We start from the raw sequence: 21,168 nt of genomic DNA, 5'->3' as shown, positions 1-21,168 counted from the left end.
AGAGATGTGTTGCAGACAAGTTGTGTTTATCAATGCAGACCAACTCAGATTGATTGCAGCAGGCTGCCTACTACCAGGCAACCAAAGGTGGTTGCACTGAGGGTTTTGTACACTCAATCTCTGGATCACCAGTTGGTTGCTGCAACTAGTTGGAATTGCAGTCACCAGGCAACACCAATATTTTTTTAGTGGCAAGCAGGTTGCAGTTATAATTCTTACTCTAGTGTGCCTGAGAATGATTAAGAAATGACTCAGGTTACTTCCCACTTGTATTTTCACACTCCTTCAGAGTTTTACAAATGTACTTTTGGAAGTAAACTGAGTTACGATACGGAGTTGCCTTAGTTGGGTCAGCACATTCAATAAGAGAAAGTTTGTCTACTCAGCCACTTGCACGATACGGCAATCACCAGTTTTCTACAAGGACCTCCACAGTATGATTCCAGGGGAGGCAGCTGATTCTGGGCCCAGGTTAACTTTTAGAACCGACACCAAGACCAGAACAAGCAGAGCAGAGAGGAGTCCAGCAGATCTGTCTGCCAGCAACAGAGCCCCGCCAGAGAGCTATATGAAAGCTGGGTCTGGTTATAATTGTTTGGTGGGGTGGAGGAGTTGGACACCAGGGGTTATGTTTCCATGCCACTGTGTGTGAATGTGGATGATCCAAAAGCCAATGTCTGCATATGTCACTGGTATGAAGCAGAATCCAAGAGTGAAATCTCTATAAGCTTTCCTGTTTGAAACCACTAAGCCAGGCTGGAAATGAACTGAGATCTTTATCAGACTATAGATCAATACATAGTGAAATAGCACAAGGACGTATAGTGGCAGCCACTGGATAAGGGTCTTTTATTAGTACTGGAGAGATTTATTTTGTTGTGAAAAACCTCTTGTGTCTTTACAATTTAGTTAACAGAGCAACCCCTAAAGCCTCTAACAAGAAAAAAAAAAAGAGACGTTAATTACAGTGGTCTCGTTTGTCGTTCTTTAACAGTGAGGGAGCTATTTTGCATGCAGCCTGATGTGGGTTTCCAACATTTGACACTGTTTTCATGGTCAATTATCCTTTTGAGAGGAGATAGTGTTATTTAAGACATTGCCATTCAAGCGTTTCTTACAAAATGCAATGCTTGAGGATATGGCGGAAAATGTAAGGGAAACATGAGATTTATTGTATGACTCAACAAATACAATAAGAACAGATGAGTCATTCGCAAATGTCGTTACAGTTGAGTTTGGATAGTGTAGGTCACATCCCGAAACTGCAGTGCTATGTGGCACAGTGGAAAGGTCTCTTCAGAGAGCTAGCTTCTGCTTCTCATTACTCTGAAGAGAGAGTATCTGTTCTGCATGCTCTGCACTGTTATAAGCTTAGCACATTTTGTGAAATGTGATCGCCGAACACTAACTTAAATAGAAAAGTCACCAGATGTGATAAAAAAAATTTTAAGGTGTGATAATATTTACAAGATACACATGAAATAGTTTTAAGAATACTGTAAATTATTTCTATTTGCACACAATAAGAGAATTATATCAGAAAAAAAAGCTACCAGGATCAGTATTATTAGCTCTCTGAAAAACGGACCTTTTGAGTGAACTGCAGCACTAACGACGGTCGTCCAGTGATCTGCTCTGACTTTGTGATGCTCAAATTTCAAACTTACACACAGCATAAACACTTCAGCAAGGGTTTTAGCCGTCACTTGAAAAAGCATCATGCATCACGGGTGGATATAAAAAGTTATTACAGCTTTATCAAAATCTCAAGAACTGTAGCGAGAAGTATCATCAAGAAATTCAAAGGCAGTCACTTCAATATATGCAAAGTACAGAACAAGTCTAGCAGAGATAGAAAGCCAATGATTTCAAAGACTCTGGAAAGAAAACTATTGAGAAATGTGACTGAACAACTGCCAAGACACTAGTGCCTTAGTGCCTTGTACACTTAGCCAAGACTGGAATTGTAGTCTCAAAGAAGACAATCACTAGAACCCTGCACAGGAATGGACTGGAAGGTTCCACACCAAGAAAAAAATCTGTCATGATCCTGGGTGAGACCCAGTGTTTTGTGTTAAATTTATATTTCTTGATTATTTGTTATTCATGGTTTTAGTTCTCTTGAGGTTATATTTTGTTGTTCTAGCTCAGGTTAGGCAACTCCAGGCCTCGAGAGCCGGTGTCCTGCAGGTTTTAGATCTCACCCTGGGTCAACACACCTGAATCAAATGATTAGTTCATTACCAGGCCTCTGAAGAACTACAAGACATGTTGAGGAGGCAATTTATCCATTTGAATCAGCTGTGTTGGATCAAGCACACATCTAAAACCTGCAGGACACCGGCACTCGAGGCCTGGAGTTCCCCACCCCTGTTCTAGCTTCTAGTTTCAGTCAGTGTGCCTTCCATGTGTCTGTGTTATGTCTACTCCGTAGTTTTTTCCTGTCCCACGGTTCATGCCTCTCTCTCAGTGTCAAGTCCGCGTCTTTGTGTTATACTTCCTGTTTTACTTTGACAGTCTGTTTTTTGTCCTCATCCTCTGCCCTTTGTCACGTCGTACTCTCACAATGCTGTGTTTTTTCCTTCTTTGTTTCTAGCTGTTTCCAAGTTTAAAGTTCCTGGATTGTTTTCTTGTTTTCTAGTTGATTTTCTTTGTATCCAGTTTCTAGTTTAGTTTTGTATTTAATGTTAGGTTTTTTTTTCAGCAATACAAGCTGCTGCTTTCAGTTAAATTCCCCAGTGTGAGTCCTGCATTTGGGTCCTACATCCTGCCTGCCACACAGCAAACCTTGACAGAACGACATGGTCACAAGATGGACCCAGTGGACTCAGCCTTTGAGAGGGCATTCTCCAAGTACAAAGCCGAGGCGAATTTCCCATGCCCCAGACTCTCAGACAATTTCTGTCAGGCTTAATGCTATCGAGACGATCCTTGAATGCAGCCCATACCTTCGCCAGCTCTCTGGCTTTATGGACTTCATTAAGGAGCTGTGCAAAGCCAGGGTGGCAACTCAGGCTCGGGAGCTGGCTAAACGCATCCGCTTCAGAGTTTTTTTTTCCCAGCAATACAAGCTGCTGCTTTCAGTTAAATTCCCCAGTGTGAGTCCTGCATTTGGGTCCTACATCCTGCCTGCCACACAACGAACCTTGACAAAATCTCTGCTTCAAATCAGAATGAAGTGTGCTAAGGACAACCTGGAGAAAAATTATACATACTGGAAGCATGTCCTCTGGTCAGATGAGATTAAAACAGAGACACTGTTTATGAGTTCCTACATTGAAACACAGTGGTGGGAGTATTATGCTTTGGGGAATGCTGTGTGTCTGGAACTAGGAATCTTATCAAGGTGGAAGTAATGTTAAATGGACCGGCTCTTATGTAGCACTGTTCTACTCTGCTGGAGAACAAAGCGTTTTATACAACATGCCTCATTCCGCCATTCAAATACATTTATACAGCCACTTTTTTCTTTGAATACCTTGGTTTGAAGGCTGGATAAAGCATCAACCTTCTAATTATGACCTGGTCTACATCCTGAGCTGCAGCCATGAAGAAAGAAGGATATGAGAAGATTTTGAAAGAAAACCTCAAGCAGTCAGAAAGAAAACTGGGTCTGAGTTTGTCTTCCTACACAACAACAACCCAAAACATACATCGCTGCTGGTGAAGATCTACATTCTACAAGACCAAAGTCATAATTTTGTGTCCGTGTGTAAAGTAAAATAATGTAATCTTCCAAAACCAAAATAGATCATTTGGGAATTCTGTAGTAAAAATTCTTTGCTCCGTTGAATAGCATTTGGGAGATGCTTAAAACAACAAAATAATCCTGCAGGAGCTAATAATTCTGCACATATATTCATAAAACTAAGTGAAAATTGAATTTCATTCAAATCTAAGTGTATCAAACCATGTTTAATTTAGCAGTTTACTTTTGTGTATTTTTTGGATCAGACCATGTAAGAGCATGCTACACATTGCTCCTACTTAACTTGCAATTGTCATATTGCAATACTGGAAATTATTATCATTATTGTGTCAAATTATCTGAAAATATCAAACAGATGCAAGAAGTTGAGTGGGAGGGGTCAGGGACTGCAAGTGGGTTGTTGCTCATTCTTAGGAATCCCCAGCAACGTTTTTCTACCCTGCAGCTTTTTAGGAAAACCATGGAGAACAAACAACATGAGGTAAAACAGGGTCAGACCACGAGTTTACTTCAGTGTCTATTTACTGTACAAGGATTCTGCTGGGGATCAGCTGGATGCAATAAAGTCATCAAAAGACTTGATGGTTTCTAACACAAACCAGACATGAGAGAGTGCTTTGCAAAAAAAGGGGTTTACATAATAAAACTACACAAAAACGTATGAAAATAGAGGAAGCGTTGGAAGAAGGGACTATAGGAGACCCAAGAAACCACAAAGGATGACGAAAGATTGAAAAAGAATCAAAGTACGGCTGTGAAAATGTAGTTTGTCAAAATTAAGTTGGAATTTCAAACCCTACACAATATTCTGTTTGGTAAACCAACACAGAACTTCCTGCCTGAAGTGCTTAGATGAGTGACCAACAAAATACTTTAAACTCAATGTTTCAGGTTATAGATATAAATAAATGTGCAAATTTCCAGTCAAACTTTTACTTTCTAATAAAAAAAACATGGGGGCATTTTTATAATTCCTGTCAGTGTTGTTGTCATGCTGATCTCATTTGTTTACTCTCTTTAGATCAGATCCCGTTTGTACTTATTCCCTCTTTGCCAATGGTGTATTAGGGGCATGTGTGGCTCACGGGTTTCATGCTGAAATAAAGGCACAACGACAATATATGAAGAATCTGTTGAGGTCTCCAGGGCATGTCAATTTGCGTAATTAAACTTGACAGCCAAAATGCATTTGAGCTTAAAAATAATAATTATAATAATAATACAACAATCACAATCTTTAAAATTCTGTTTGTGTGACACTAATGGCTGGCATAAGCTGAAGAGAACAGTATGACAGCATGCCCTTACATTAATGAATTATTTAAGTTCAAACTGCCATACTGAAGCTTCTTCAATTCTTCCCACTAGTTTTTTCTCCATCTTAACAGAAATGAGTTTTCTTGAGTAAGTTTGTATGCAGAGGCACAATCAAAGCATGATCAAAGTGTAAAAATTAGTGCCTTCAGCGCTAATCTCGTTAAAATGACGTTGACGCCATAACAGCATTAACGCGGCAAATCTCCGTTAGCAAGTTAACGCGGATTGCCACGTGCGTGGGGCTGCATGGCGCTAACACGTTAACGAGCTAACGATGCTAACGTGTTGATGCCGTGCAGTTACAGTGTGCATGTAAAAAGAGCTTGTTGTTTTCTATTAGACACCTGTCTTAAAAACTAGGAGGCTATAGCTGGTATTAGCTGTTAATTTAGTGTTTGCTATACTAAGGGTTCTTAGCCCTATTGGGCTGCTAACGTAACAGTAGCTAGGAGTAGTCTGCAGGTATAGATAGGCTTATATAATACTGTTGGATTTTTACACAGGTCCCCACTTTGCTCTTCTCATCTCCAACATCTCGTCCAAATATGGTCATCCCAAAAAATTTAAATAACAAAAGGTCCAACTTTCTTACATAGTTCATGGCGTTGCCTCAAAGGCATTTCTTTTAAAATTGTGTTTTACAAAATCCTACAAATATGACTATGCCCAAACATTGTTTAAAATGATTACAGTTACAACACAGTAGTTTGTTCGATGATTACTGGTTAAAGCCGTAATATAAAGCACAGTGATTTAGAGTAAGAAAAGACCCTGTACAAACACATAAATTAACATTTGCACACACATATACACGCGCACACAGAAACCCTGTCCAGCTGGACACTTTATGCATGTTTTGGGTAATGGCTGACATGGTTGGTGGTTAAGCGGTCAGGCATCCACCACCCCCAGCAGTGTTTGAGGAAAGACCAAAACCACCACCTCCTCTCCTCAGCCAAACCTCCAGTAGCCTCAGGAGAGGGAGAATATTCCTCCATGCAAGTGTGTGTGTGCGCAGCAACACCTCCAGCACCGCCCTCATGTGAGCCAAGCCCTTATCATAACAAACTAAAAACAAACTCTAAATGGTGTTGCGACACAGTGCATGTTTGGATCTCACTCTTGGTAATGATCTTGATTTTTTTTCCTCCCAGGAGAAAAACGGAGTTACACAGGCCATCTGCTGCCATACAAGTTAGATAACATTCCTCATAAAACCGATCCCCAGTCAGCCAGACGTCAGCCTGAAGATGATATGCCAAACTGCAGCAACTTAATATGTGTGTTTGAGAAAGAGAGAATGCAGTGGGCTTTGCGTGTTATCAGTCACTGTCGTAGTAAACAGCCTTGATTAGTCATGTGCTCGGAAGATCTGTGACCCCTAGGATATCTGCCAGGAAAAAAGCAACACGTATAGCGACATATACACACTGATAGCAAAGTTAATATTCCCACACACAAACACGCAAATCCTACCTCAACAAAATTCTGGCAAGGACTTCTTCTGTTCTCATTGAACAATTGTTTGGCTAGCTCTATCAGATCTTCTTAGAGGTTTCCTCTAAACTACCAATCAGGTTAACTCTCCAAGACCCAAAGCTTGTCACCACCTTCACAAAAAAAGGGACTTTTAATCTAGCTTTGGCATCCACCTTCAGAACACAATTTTTCCTCTGTGCCTCTTTCTTTGTAAACTCGGTTATGTGAAACAGTCTGTGGTTAAATTCACAATCAAGTCCTCTGGCTCAGAGTAAGGCAGTTTATCCAATTATCAGCTATGTTTGGAAGCTTGCTATGCACCTCTGTTGCTCTGCAGTTTTACTAATGTATAAGAGGTATTGAGACATTAAGGACTGCAGGTCTGGCACGGTCACACTAGCATTTAAAATTGTGATATTTCATCGCACAATTGAATCATTTAGCAGAACCACATGAAGTAACAAAAAAAGGATGTTTTTTTCCATCATATGTTCAATTTTAGTGAACTTTATGGATAAATGTGGGTCATTAATACCAAACTGTCTTCATAGTGCCATTTTTACCTTTCAGCAACTCACACTAGGTAAGCCTTAAAATACCCTACCAAATCCAGTTGGTTTGACTAATATCAGTGCCATTAGTCAAATGTACCATGCACTGGCTTAAAGAGGTGGCTTTTCTTTGTTAATTGCTGTGAATTAATTGCAATTTGTTGTGTAACAACAAATAAACCTACACTCCATGTAAGAGGACTTAAAAATCACTCTAAATAAGCCAAATAAGTGTGTTCTCTTTAGAGCTGATGGAAATTTAGAATTAGGAATTTACCGTGTGGCTGCCTTTACAATAAACAATAAGTAGCAATCACCATCCATCTATAAAATATACCGCAAACACAGAGAACAGATTTAAAGGATGGCATAGCTGAGGAAGAATGATTTGATGAAGAATGTTTTTTTTGTTTAAACCCAAAGTGTAAATACACATTCTAACTGGAGCCCTGGAGTAAGTAATGGTAATAGCAATTGATAAATATTTGAGAAGAATAATTAGTCAGTCTGACCTGGGTCCTGGAGAAAATTCCAACCCAGATGTAGGCCCTAGCATGGTCAGAAAGAAAGAAAGGTATACTGGGGACAAACCGAACCAATTCCACTATGCCTGGTGTTCAGGGAAAAATTATCAATATGCTTTTTGTGACATTTTTGTTTGGTGGTGGGCCGTGTGATTTTCTAATGTGAAAAATCTCAAAAGGTTGGAAAACATAGCACTGGAGTGAACGGAGATGATGCGACCCCTCCGTGCAAAAACTTCCCAACACTTGCAATAAATCTAATATCTTAAGATTCTGGGGGAGGGAGGAAGTCATAGTATCCAGACAAAACCCACACAGACACCGGAAGAACATGCAAACTCTACACAGAAACCATGGCCTTCACCAGCCCACCCTAATTCCAAAATGATGCTTTTTGAATCTTTTTGATGGTTTTGTGATCACTAAAAATATCAGGTCACTGCTCAACTGCTGCTTTTTCGGAAAGAGATCAAACATACAAAAAAACAGTGTATAGCTAACTCATGGAAAAACAAACAGCCTACGCAGTTTCACAATGTTTTTCTTCAGAAAGGTTAACTCACAAAAATCAAGCTTGACCAGTTTTGGGGTACTTGGAAGATCTGCTGTAACTTTCCAAAGAATAATTATAAAATTATTTGAAATACATAGGTGGAAAGAAACCTGAACTGACTCCTGTGTAGGACTGTCATTTTTATTACATTATTTTTATTCCAGTATTTTTAATATGCTTTGGCAAATTTTTACAGCAGCAATTTTCCTCTCTCTCAATGCAGTTCTCAAAACAGGTATTTTTCGTAACACAGACTCTCATCTGTAAAAAAACCAAAAAAAAAAACCAAAAACAAAACTAAAACAATTGAAAAGGTTTTTTTTTTTCGCACATTTCCAAACATGAAAGTCAGCCAAACACTTCAACTCTGTGATTTATTAATAAAAACCTTTCAATACTGTTTTACGTGTCAAACTGTCTTTTACTTTTATCAAAGCCTTACTGACTTTGGAAGGAATACAGCAAAAATGCAGGCATGATGTAGATTTAACGTGAACATATTGTGTTCAGATAAAAAAATGAAATGTGAAGAATTTATTTCAAACTTTTACAACATTTCTGAAACAGAAAAAAAGCAAACTGAAAATATAAGCATCAGAAAACAGACTAAGAAAATCACACAATCTGAGAACATCTAATCACACTATGTCTGTGAAGGTTCTCAGTCATCCAGGTCATCGTAGTCAAAGGAGTTTGCAAAGAAAAGCGTCTGGACTTCTTTAAGTTGCTTGAAGACGTTTCACCTCTCATCCGAGAAGCTTCTTCAGTTCTAGGGTCAAATGGCCGAGAGTCCCAGATTTAAACCTGTCGTAAACCACCGCCTCTGTTCAAAGATGGTCGCTCACAGTGGACATAGGCGGTGGTTTACGACACCAACTGTCTGCAATCTATAATCCAGTTTTGAGATCCCTCCCCAGACGCCTTAATGCCCACTCACATCCTGGGCCATCTGACCTCAGGAATTCACATGACAAGGTGGGGCCAGGTTTAACAATGAGCTCACCCGAAACCCTGGCTGATTAGGTCCCACACCCGCTTTCACACCTTGGCTCATGTGATTAGAGGATCACCAGGGGGTCCTTTGTCCCTCTTTGGGGGGATACTCCCACTGGGTTTAAATCTGGGACTCTCGGCCATTTGACCTTAGAACTGAAGAAGCTTCTCGGATGAGAGGTGAAACATCTTCAAGCAACTTAAAGAAGTCCAGACGCTTTTCTTTGCAAACTCCTTTGACTATCTAATCACACTACATTCATTCAGCTAATCACACTACATTCATTCAGATTACTTTGAGCTAGCAGGAAAGCAACAGTAACTCAAATAACCACTGGTTACAAACAGGCTATGCAGAAGAGCATCTCTGAAAGTACAACCTATCTGACCTTCTGCTACAGTAACAGAAGACTGCACACACCTGTCAGCTAACAATATGAAACTAGGGCTAAATTTTGCACAGACTCACCAAAATTGGATACACATTAGTTTGGAAAAACACTGTCAGTCACCAGATCTCAGTTCAGTTGAGCATCCTTAGGACATGGTTGTTTTTACTTCGAAAAACGCTGCAGCAGCACAAAAAACACAAGAAAAAACACAATGGGAGCAGAAGTTGAATAATACACGATGGAAGAAGAAACCACCATTGTGTTTTTTGAGTTTGTTAAGGGGGGGTTAGCTTTTGTGGGATTCATTTCCGTTTCTGTTGTGTTTTATTCAACTTCCAATGTGCGTTGTGTGCTTTTGCAGTACTTGTCTATTTGCTGGTTTTTTCTTCTTCTTTCTTTTCTGCAGTGCACTTGGCCTCTCAGAGCCACTGTGTATATTTTTACTTTTTGTTTTCACAGATGAAACGTTGATGCTCTGGATGACATGAATATCAGATTTTAAATCCTTAAATCAAACCTTTTTCCACGTCCAGGAATGGAGGTCGCCTGAGCTCAGTTCAGCGGTGTGAAAAAGTCCTAGATGTGGTAGAGCTCTGGTATTGGTCCTAATTATGTTAACTGCAATGCAACTTTCTCTGACCGCAGCACCAAAGGTTTACAGGACTCTCATTATGCACTTAGACTCTACTGTAAACCAGGAAACAAGGAGCCAGTAAGCTGCTACACCAAAACCACACCAGTTGCACACTTACACACACACAAAATAAAAACAGCACAAAAATCACTTTGCTTGCTTTCTTTGTTGTCTGTTGTGATCACCATTAAAATATAAATGAGTGTTTTAGTTTGTTTTGGTAGGGCACGCACAATAAAAATGATGTCCGGTTGCTTTTTGCTTAAACATGAACCATGTTACCTATTTTCAGTCTAAGTGTAGTGTGCCAATGGTCACAGGTCACACATCTTAAGATCAAGGATGAGTTTTCCTATGATGTATGAGACTAATGATTGATACATAATGTGGCGCTTCCTGAAAGAACAGAAATCTACAGTTACGCAAATTTAAATGTAAAAGGACTAGATATGAGTGCTCCAGAAGTTCCTGATAATTACATATTGAATCTTTTACCTGTGATGTAGCACGTCATTTAGCAGATGCTTTGAAGTGCCATACATTTAATAAATACATTTTGTAAGATTAACTCCACTGGGAATAGAATCATCAGCCATTAACGTTAGATTCTTGCTGTGCTCGCCGACTTTTGCAAGACTTTGAAAAAAACAGCTGACTAAGGTGTACATGTCTCCATGTCTCACAACATACAGCTGCCTGCTTGGATCACAATTGCTTTAGCGCCACTGATAAGAATAAATAAAAACTTAATAATGACAATAAAAAGGAACAAACTGGCAGAGGGCTTGTCTGTGCAGATGCCTGAGCCAAGGCCTTGCATTAGGAGAATTAGAGGGTATTTGAGAGCGGCTCAGCTTAAGCCAAGAGTACTGGGCATACTGCTGAAGATTATAACCCGGCCTGCAGCCCTCGGCAGTCCTGTTTCCAGCCCATTTCTGCAAAAGATCATAGTCTATTGGCTGAATAGCTCTGCACTAAGTGCCATGGAGGGAGAGAGAGTTGTACTCAGCCAAGTCCACTGGTCCACTGGCAGCAGAGGCTGGCAGAAGAAAGTCCCAGTTCCATAGTTTAAACAGCCAACAGTAGATGATTGGCCTGGCAAAACAGACCCACTCTGCCTAGCAAAACACATGGCAGTGCTTATGTTCTTAACCCTTACTCAGGCCCTACACTATAACATAGCTTGTACATCATACCCAACAGCAAAAAAAATGAGTGGATGGCTTAGACTGTCATCCCTCACGGCAGCACAGTTAGTTTGTGACATTTTCTTTAAAAAAGTTTATTTGTGGCATCTGTCACAGACTAAATGATTACAGCCTGAGTCAGATGGTTAAATTCAGATCTGAGAAACTCTGAATAAGCAGATCAGGGGTGTACTGCTGTTCACAGCAACCACTGGAGCTGGTTGCTGGTACTGTGTATGTTCTCATCTGTCTCAAGGTGTCTAAAGGTCTGCTAGCATAAACAGAGTCATAGGCATAATTCAAATGATGACTAATTTTCAAACAGCATATATGTGGACATGTATGTCAGCACTAGAATGACTGCACAAGATTTTATAAGTAGTTGAGAAAGTAATGTAGGCTTTAAAAATGTCTCACTTCACTGAAGATTTCCTAAACATATGCGGTTCTACACCAACCTTGAATCGGGATTTACTGCCTTTTTTAGTTGTTGGAATTTACAAGTAATAGTAAATTACAGACAATAAAATGTTCTAATGGAACGTGCGAATTTCCAATTTTTATGCTTTTAGTGGCCAATGTAAAATCACCTACGAACTTTAAGCACGGTCTGCAGGGATTGATTAACAAACTGTCTTGTTTGGGATTTATCACTTGCCACAATCATTGTTCTAATGAGATCCAGATAGTTTGAATTTGGACAATGCTAGGATGGATATTAGATTGAACAAGCAAGCGGCAAAAAGAGGGATACACATAGAACATTTTGCTATCTTCTTTAGGAAACAGTGACTCTAAAACTTGCGAAGAAGGCGAATGAGATGAGCCGAAAAGATAGCTGATCAAAAGCAGGGATGCGCAGATCCAATATCTGGATTGGATATTGGTCCAATACTGACCCAAAAAAGCTGGACTAGATATCAGTTCCCATGAGCCAATCCATGGTCCAATCTGTTCCATTCAGTTGTGTTGCTCTGTGTTTACTTTACCATGCAACAGCAGCAGCTAGTAGCTGAGCTAATGTAGCATAGAGGAAGCTAACAGCATAGGGACAGTTTTGATGTAACTGCAATGTAATCTTGGTGAACTGACATGAGTGAAAAACTCCAACAGAGGACATCCCGTGAGCAAACACTTGGTTCCAGTGGGAAGGAAAAACTCCCTTTTAACAGGAAGAAACTTCGGGCAGAACCAGGGAGGGGCAGATATCTGCCGTAACCTGTTGGAGGTGAGGATGTTGGTTTGGTGTAACACTTATTGATAATCTATTGATAAACCTATGGTATTGTGTTCTTGTTAACACAATTAAATACTGTTTCAGTTCAGCTGCGTCCTGTCAGTGACACACCTGTGTGTGACGAAGTATATGGAGAAACTCTCAGTTTGATCTGAAAAACATCAGTGAAAATAAGTAAGATGGGGAACAGTTGTTCTTGCTCCTCTTCTGAGGATATGGATCATGTGTCTCCATGTTACCATGTCCCTGGCATCCTCATCTGTCACACCAACCCTCTACACTGAAAAAAATATGTTGTTGGATTTACTTAATTCAATAGTGGACATTTGTTGCACACAGATGTTTTGCTTTGGCAACAACTTAAACAATCGAGTTAAATTAACACGATTTATTCATGTTCAATAAACCTGTGCAATTTGTGTTGATAAAATGTGACTTAAACATGTTTTGATGAAGTAATTTCAGCTCTTGGAATATTTTAATCCTTCAAAATTTTCTCACTTTATCCCAACACGATTCAGTAACTTTTACCCAATACTACTTGGTCACTTAGATACTACATGTTATCTTCAAATTACATTTTGCTATTATATTCTAGTATCAATTACACAATTTTCAAATGGAGGCCTTATAACAGATTGTATTGTTCTCTTCCAAGATGGTTGCTGGCATCCACCAGTAACCTTTCAAAACAAAATGCCTAATTTCACTGCATTGACAGTAGGTAAAGAATTAAACTGACATTACTCCTCTACTGAATCTATATAAATCAACAGTTAAATAATGTCAGTTTTTCCGTGTTCTCTGGAATCAATCACAGCAAAGAAATTAGACTGTTTCTTTTGAAAAATGTTACAGGTAACCATCTTGTGGAAGAACAATACAAAACATTCTATTTAAGGCCTCTGACGTCAAGATTCAGTTAAACAACAATTATAACTAAACAATTTGAGGTAGTGTTAGTTTCCATTAACATTAAATTAGGTTACGGAATTGGCAAACACCTTCCTATTAACATTACCCATTTTACCCCAATAACTAAAGAAATTAGCACTTGCAGGTCAAAACCTTTATTGAAGAGATGCAAAAATAACATTGATACAGTGACTGTCAAAAATTACAGCACTGATCATACTGTGACATCTTGGTTCAAAACAGCACAGCACACTTAGAAATATTCAACGTTCTTTACTTCAACTGAATGAAACTGAAAATACAATTTCACATGACCCATATGGGATATTTAGACTGTATAACTGTTCACGCTACATCTCTTCACTAGTAAAAGAAAGAAAAAATACAAACAGAAATTGAAAAACGCTGCCAAACAGACAAACAGAGAACTTGTACAGAGCAAAAGGAAAAAACAAACAACAACAAAAAAAAAAAAAACGGCTCTCTCCTCATGGCAGTTGCAGAGTATTTAAAAATAAACCCTGCGATCTGATCCTGGAATTGAGCTTCCAAAATGCAGCAGAACAAGTGTGAGATTTAAATGTCCTCTCACCTAGAGCTGATCACCTCACATGCATAACAGTGAGCTTTCCTTGCAGGAGCAGTTTTGTCTTAGTTGTGAGCTTTTCTTGAGAGCTGAGTTGCATCCAACTCCATTACCATCCTTTGAATAACCTCAAAAGTGTAGCAGAGTTGTGATGGGTAACTCATATTGAAGGAATAAAAAAGGTCCAAACAGCATGGCTACTGCAAAGGTCACGTTATCCAGATCTTGAAGAACTACTATACCCTCGATGATGATGCCAACATCAGAAAAGTAATTGCCTGGCGCATCTCTGAAGATAGATGTTCACTGTGGTTTTCTCAATCTGTGCAGTGGCCTCAGTCAAGTCCTGGTTAAACACAAAACATTTCTTTAAGATTCCTTTTTAAACTCATCTCTTTTTTAATCTACCAGTTCTAATGTTCGAGTAATTTAAACCAATGCAAGCAACATAGTAAATAGCTATAGCCAAAGAGTGGCCGCCATGCTGCCATTCATGGGCTAACAGAGTTTCTAAGAGAGAGTGAAAAACATAATAATTTCAAATGCTTTACATTAGTTTTTGTTAGAAAGACACCGGCCCATCAGAAATCCAGGTTATGTCACTCAGAAGATGCTAGAATTTAGACTTTCAGCCCCACAATTTGGTTAGCTGTTAGTCAGTTGGTCTTTTTTTTTCCAAACAAAAGCTAATGTAAATATTGGTGGGATTTTCCTTTGTTCACTAGAATGACAAATTTAAAGTTTTTCACACTGATGTGACCCCTAATACAGGGGTGGGGCCTCAAGGGCCGGCGGCCGAGTTCACTACCAGGCCTCATGTGAACTTCAAATGATTAAAGAGGACTACTGGTCCTAACCAGTCCAATAAGGATCAAGTGGATAACTAAATGCATTTTTAAATGTTGCAAAGCCACAATCTACTTATAAAACACTCACCATGAACTCCTGCACCAAGATGTTGCAATTGTCTTTCACTCAGATGCGGAGCACTTTGATGAGGGACTCCCTTCGAGCATTAATGTCATCCTTAACTATTATAACAAAGAAAACAGATTTGTGAACTCAAAGTTTTCAGTAGCACAGAAGAAAATGATGCCAGACAAAAACTCTTGACTTTTTAAACCAGTCAACATGCAACACCAGCATCTACAAAGCAATATCAAAAGTTCCTGTTTGACATCAACTTTATGGATATATAGTTTCCAGAACATATATTTTTTTAAAAAGAATTTTTTCTCAGTGGGGCAGTAAATGAAAATTATGGGATCCTTTCAGTGGAATCAGTACTCACAGGTAATAGTTGACTGTTTCAATGGATGCAGTACAAAAATCTTTTACTGACCTAATGCAATACATATACACTTTGTAGTTAAAGAATATTAAAGTTCTTACTGTCATCATGGCAGCTACATCCTTTAGCTTTGTGCCCTGTTGCGCCGATCACTTTGCAAACACTCTCAGCAGACTGTCAGAGAGAAACTCAGCTCCGTCAGAAACCTTGACTGTAAAGGCATGGTTGGGATGCACTGGAATGCTGCATTTTATCTGAAATGACATAAAATTATTTTGAAATAACAGCAGGCACTGTGCTTGGTTAAACAGTAATGTTTTGTTGAATAAAACCTGTGTTTCTAGCTCTTATGGGATTAAAAAAAATTCAAAGCTGTCAACCCACAAGTTACAACCTCATTTTAGTTCAAGTTTGCATTAATGTGAGTCCAGTAATCACCTTTCTTACAATACATAGAGGTATAAGTTAAACCTATGGCAGATTTTGGATTTCTCAGTTGTATTTATAGGGTGGTCTGTTGAGTATGCATGCACCTAATAATTAAATAAAATCTATTATAATTAAATTACAGAAACCTTAAGCAAAAATAGAATATACTTTCTCACCATAACACCTTGAACCCACAATCCATCAGCTGACTCCTGGTGAAAAGCAGAATAGAGGTCGTCTCTCAATTTGCAGCAAAAAAAAAACCCCAAAAGGACAGCAGGTGAGGGCAGGAGGGGTAGGGATGTAAGCTAGCATAATGCCGCTGATGATGTTAGCTAAAGATCACTAACACCACGGTGCAGTAAATACACAATGTAACTGAAGAATAAGTTGGCAAATCTATTCACAAAGAAAACCAAATTATGTTATGAGCGCCTCGTAATTAGGTTTAATGTGATATTACGGCTCTTGTGCCAAAGACAAATTCAAATGAAAAAGCGCCAATTCTTTGACAACAGATAAAACAACAAATAAGCTAACGGCTCTTTTTTAGCATGTTACATGGCGACAATCTAGACGTTTAACTATATTTGGCTGAAATATGGGAAATATTAATTCAAAAAAATCAAGACATACCAAAAAAGGTAGAGTTGACTGCTCGACTTGACAGAGCTGGATGCCTTTTTTAAACCACGATCCAAAGCCCGCGAGATGAAATCACGCGTGGTTTCACGAGATTTAACGTTGCTATATTATTGACTTACTTCAACTGAACATGATATGTACAATTGAATACACCCTTTCTGCATATCATGTAGTTTTTACACTATATAGTTACATTTAACCTTAAAACATGAGGCAATTGTGTTAAATTCATGCAAGATGCTTGCATAAATCCAAGAGATGGCCAGTCCCCTTTTTTCAGTGTACGTGTCCTCCTCCACTACATCCATGATACTTCTCTGTGGTCTTCCCATTTTCCTCTTCCCTGGCAGCTCCACCTTAGATGTTTTTATTTATGACTGCCAGACTTTTCCTCTCAGTGTGGGAAGCAAATTATTCATTTATCTATGGTATTAGTATTGGCAGATACCCACAGCCAAGGTGTAGGTACTGGATCAGAACCAGAAAAGACTGGATGGGGCCATCCCTAATCAAATCAAATTAAATCAGTTCGCGTGGATGAAGTCTACAACCATCCATGCATACAATACTGCAATGATTAGTCTTAATGCCGTAAGTTTTGCAAGAATTTTGTCATATGATGTCAATAGAAACCATGGAAGTCTGCACTGAATTCAAATGTAATCTGTCCAGTTGTTGCTGAGGCATGTCCCCTGACTGCAGTTCAGTCAGAACCACTAGAGCCAAAACAAGATTGTCATTTCCATCTGCATTAATTTATATCTAACAATATAGCTCTGTTCTGAGATCTCTCCACCCTACTGTGTGCAAATGTGGAAAGTATGAGGAGCATAGGATGGGTAGATCAGCAAAATCGCCACCCTGTACAGAACAGAGCAGGCACGAGTGACAATAGACACAACATCAGAAACAATTTGGAAAGGGAGGAGCTGGTGTGAAAATGGGTTACAAAGCAGCTTGCAGAATGCAACAACTGTAGTCACGCTAAAGAACATTGAACGGTGCACACTGATTTGCCAGTTGGATCCTCATCAGTCTCACATCAGCTGATGTCAGCTGGCATATATATCATCCAGCAACATCTGATCTATTGGGAATGTGGGCTGAGCTTGACTTTGTAGCCTGCTCAACTAACCACCAGTAAACTATAATTGCATTTCTATAAGCTATAAATGGTGATGCATGAGATGTCCCAGAATCATCAAAGTCAGAAGCATTCATTCAATTTCAGCAGAGAACATCTGGCTTCTCTATGGAAGAGGAACATGAGATAAGATGATTTCTGTGAATATAGTCATAATTCCTAAAGAAGTCATTACTTACCATCCCAAAGGGTCAATTTTGAAATTGAAAATGTTACGTCCAGATGAATAGAATCAACCTTTTAGGATTTACTTACCTGGCCATCATTGTTCCTTAAGATCAGTGGAGTATTTTGCACTGCACAAAACTGCATGTCTTCATGTGATTGTATTCCTTTTACGAACTAAGACGAATCACTTCTGGTTGTTAAGTGCTGCGATTTACATGAATATTCATGGAACCCTTGACACATTGATGAAATATATTTATAATGACAACATCCCAGACTAAAACTCTCATTTCTGTTTATGGAAACATAATCAATAGTAGAATAAACTCAACGCATGAATGCAATGCATCTGCAGCACAATCAATCTGTCATCTATAAGGAATGGACTTCCAGCTGAGAGCAACACACTCAACCAATTAAATGTGAGCCAAGGGTGAAAGTAACAGGTTTGGGAAGAGGAAAATGTTCCCATGGTCGGGAGGCTATTTGTTTCCATCCATATCTACTTCAGACACACAGCAACCCAGTGCTGCATACCCCCAGACCTGAAGGCTTGCACGTGGCCTTAAAATCTCTTAACATGCTGCCCGTAGATAGGCAGAAGGAGAGAGTGAGGGCCAAACAGTAAGAGACAGACTGACAGGAAGGCAAATTGGACTTAAAAATCCCCTAAAGCCGATTGTTACACAGAAGGAAGAAAAAGTCACAAGGAGATGTATAAGTGCAGATAGAGCCGTGTCCCTCGCAGGCTGTTTCGGCCCATTTTCAATGTCGTATGTTGGATGGAAAGGATCAGATTGCAGCACTGAGGCCGCCAGCAAGATTTCTTGGAGCGCCTGATGCTATGTTCTGCCAGGTTTGTGTCAATAATCTGAGGCAGTGGACTCCTTCCACCTCCCAACCCATTGCCTGTTTATCAGCAATGCCAACCACACACACACACACACACACACACACACACACACACAAATAACAATGAAGAAAAATATAAGGAGTTCACACTATGTACATACACATGGAGCCACATACTTTCGTTATATCAGACACAGAGATTCAAGCAGTACCATCGATCGTCTTCTATCCTCTAGAGAGAACTCTATCTAACACGCACAAAACACATATGGGCCCATAACTCAATAGTACACATTTGTTGAACATTTGCCGTAAATTAGATTGCACAGATGTAGTCATTGCAAATTATTGTCAGTTGCATATGTTTATATAACTCCCATTTACCCTGTTCATATTTATATCCTATTTCTCTTTGATGTATCCTATTACTCCTCGCTGTGGCAATAGCCATATTTCTCAGAGGAGATCATTAAAGTTTCATCTCATCTAATCTCATCAAATCTAAAAGGCTCATTTTTCCCCCCATGCAGCACCTCGGCTCGCTATCCAAGTGCAATTGTTTGGAAAAACTTGGAGTTTTCCTCTTTTTAGGTGGCCAGAAGACTCTACAAATGGTCTGTTTGGTTGACATACAGCAAGCTTTTATGTAACAATATACTAACCTGCTCAGCTTTAGAATATTGAGAAGAATAACCTCCTGTAACAGTTATTAAAGAGTTGTTAAAGAAATGGATGAATGAAGTCTTGCATGGTTTTATATTTCACTGTAGCTGTAGCAGAGCTATTCATTCAGCCAGTGTAAGCTGGATGTGGAAAGGCCCACACTAGAAACTGCGAATTCCAAGATAATCTTAGATTGAATTACGTAAGCTCCACAGAGAGGCCTAAATGGAGATTCTGCAAATTCTCACAAACCCACTTTCTCCTCTTATCACACATAAGGAGAAAAGTCACAGCAGGACAGAGGCAACTAAGTATATAACACAGGGAGGGGAAACATTGGATAACTAATATTAACACTTAGTTTCACTGTTACAATAAAGCTACGTCCACTCACAGGTCACCTTGTTAGTTACACCTGTTCAACTACTTTTCAACACAAACACTGAATCAGACAGTCACATGACAGCAGCTCAATGCATTTAGGCATGCAGACATAGTCAGGAAAACCTTCTGATGTTCAAGCTGAGCAAGAGAATGAGGAAGAAAGACAATTGACTTTAAACGCGGCATGGTTTTTGGTGCCAGACAGACTGCTAATCGACAGGGATTTTCCTGCACAATCAGAAATAGTGTTTGCAGAGAATGGTCTGAAAAGGTAAAATTATCCACTGAGTGGCAGTGGCAGTCAGACCAAAATATCTTCTTGATCTGAAAGGTCAGAGGAGACTGGCCAGAGTGCTTTGACCTCTCAGAAAGGCAACAGTAACCTGAAAAACACCAAGGTATGCATTTCTGAGCGCGCAACATGTCAAACCTTGAGTTTGGAAGATAAGAACAGGAAACTGGAAAAACATTTTCTGGTCCGATGAGTCTCAATTTATGCTGCAGCATTTGATGGTAGGGTCAGAACTGAGTGAAAACAATATGAAAAAAATTGATCCATAGTTTTAGGAATTAAACAAAAACATCAGTGATTGCCAAAACATTAAATTTGCTGAGTACAAAATTAATGGTTGTGTCAGGCAGGAGCCATATTATGCTAATTTCCTTAAATTTGTTTTTAAACTAAACAACTTTCTTCTGACTGGTTGGTACCTACAAACAGAAGGTGTGAACAGCAGCTGGCTGTGCTACTGTGCTCACTACCAGATCACTCAGAAAGAGAAAAGAACTGCTAAGATTAGAGTCATATTTGACTCTTCCATATCTCTGATTAGCCACTTAGCATGTGGATATATATCTCAGGTAACACTGACTGGGGTGGAAACACCTACATCTACATGCAACACAATAAGCTCATAATAAGCTAATAGTACGTAAGTTGGCCTTGCTAGAAAACTGAGTTTTATATTACAGTCTTGAGTTTAAGTTGCTGTTCCTAAACTATATTTGGGTCAATCACGATGTGAGTGTTTGAGGGTTTGGTGAATGGTCGATTAGCATGAAGGATGGAAGCTTGCTAAAATTAAAAAATAAAATTTTTTTCTTGGCCTACCAAACCCAGATTGACCCTGTTTTTCTCCCTTTTCACTCTGTGTTTCTTAGCTGTCTAAACTGTGAAAGGATATAATGTTGGGGAAAACACAAGCACAGAATCAAATGGTAACAAGCTGAAGTAGTTATGATTCATCGTTGCCGAGACATCTGGATCAAGGAGGCAGATGGGATGGCGGATGAGGACACAGACCCCAGGACTGAAGCCTGCTGTCAGGTCCTCACGCAGTTAAACAATGTCACATTTGGTTTCAGGTCTTTTGGGTGGCTCCAGTACCCTCTGAGCTCTTTTATCTGTAGTGTACTAATTTAAAGATACAGTAATATCATACGACTGTGGAAAAATGTGGAGAAAGAGCCTGCGTGGGAAGCAACAGTAGTAACACTGAAAGACAGAATTCCCAG

General features: G+C 39.4%; 1 long non-coding RNA gene across 1 annotated transcript; it reads right to left on the bottom strand.

Moving 5' to 3' along the window:
• Window positions 1-14,363: 14,363 nt before the first annotated feature.
• Window positions 14,364-15,484, bottom strand: LOC134633091 (uncharacterized). Its single transcript, XR_010094667.1, has 3 exons — window positions 15,470-15,484; window positions 15,014-15,108; window positions 14,364-14,423 (listed from the first exon to the last, which is right to left on the bottom strand). It is a non-coding gene; the product is annotated as an uncharacterized LOC134633091 (long non-coding RNA).
• Between the last annotated feature and the right edge of the window lie 5,684 nt (window positions 15,485-21,168).

This window comes from Pelmatolapia mariae, linkage group LG8, assembly GCF_036321145.2.
Source record: "Pelmatolapia mariae isolate MD_Pm_ZW linkage group LG8, Pm_UMD_F_2, whole genome shotgun sequence".
NCBI lineage: Eukaryota > Metazoa > Chordata > Actinopteri > Cichliformes > Cichlidae > Pelmatolapia > Pelmatolapia mariae.
Note: the sequence above shows the minus strand (reverse complement) of the source record. Positions and strands in the feature narration are given on the sequence as shown.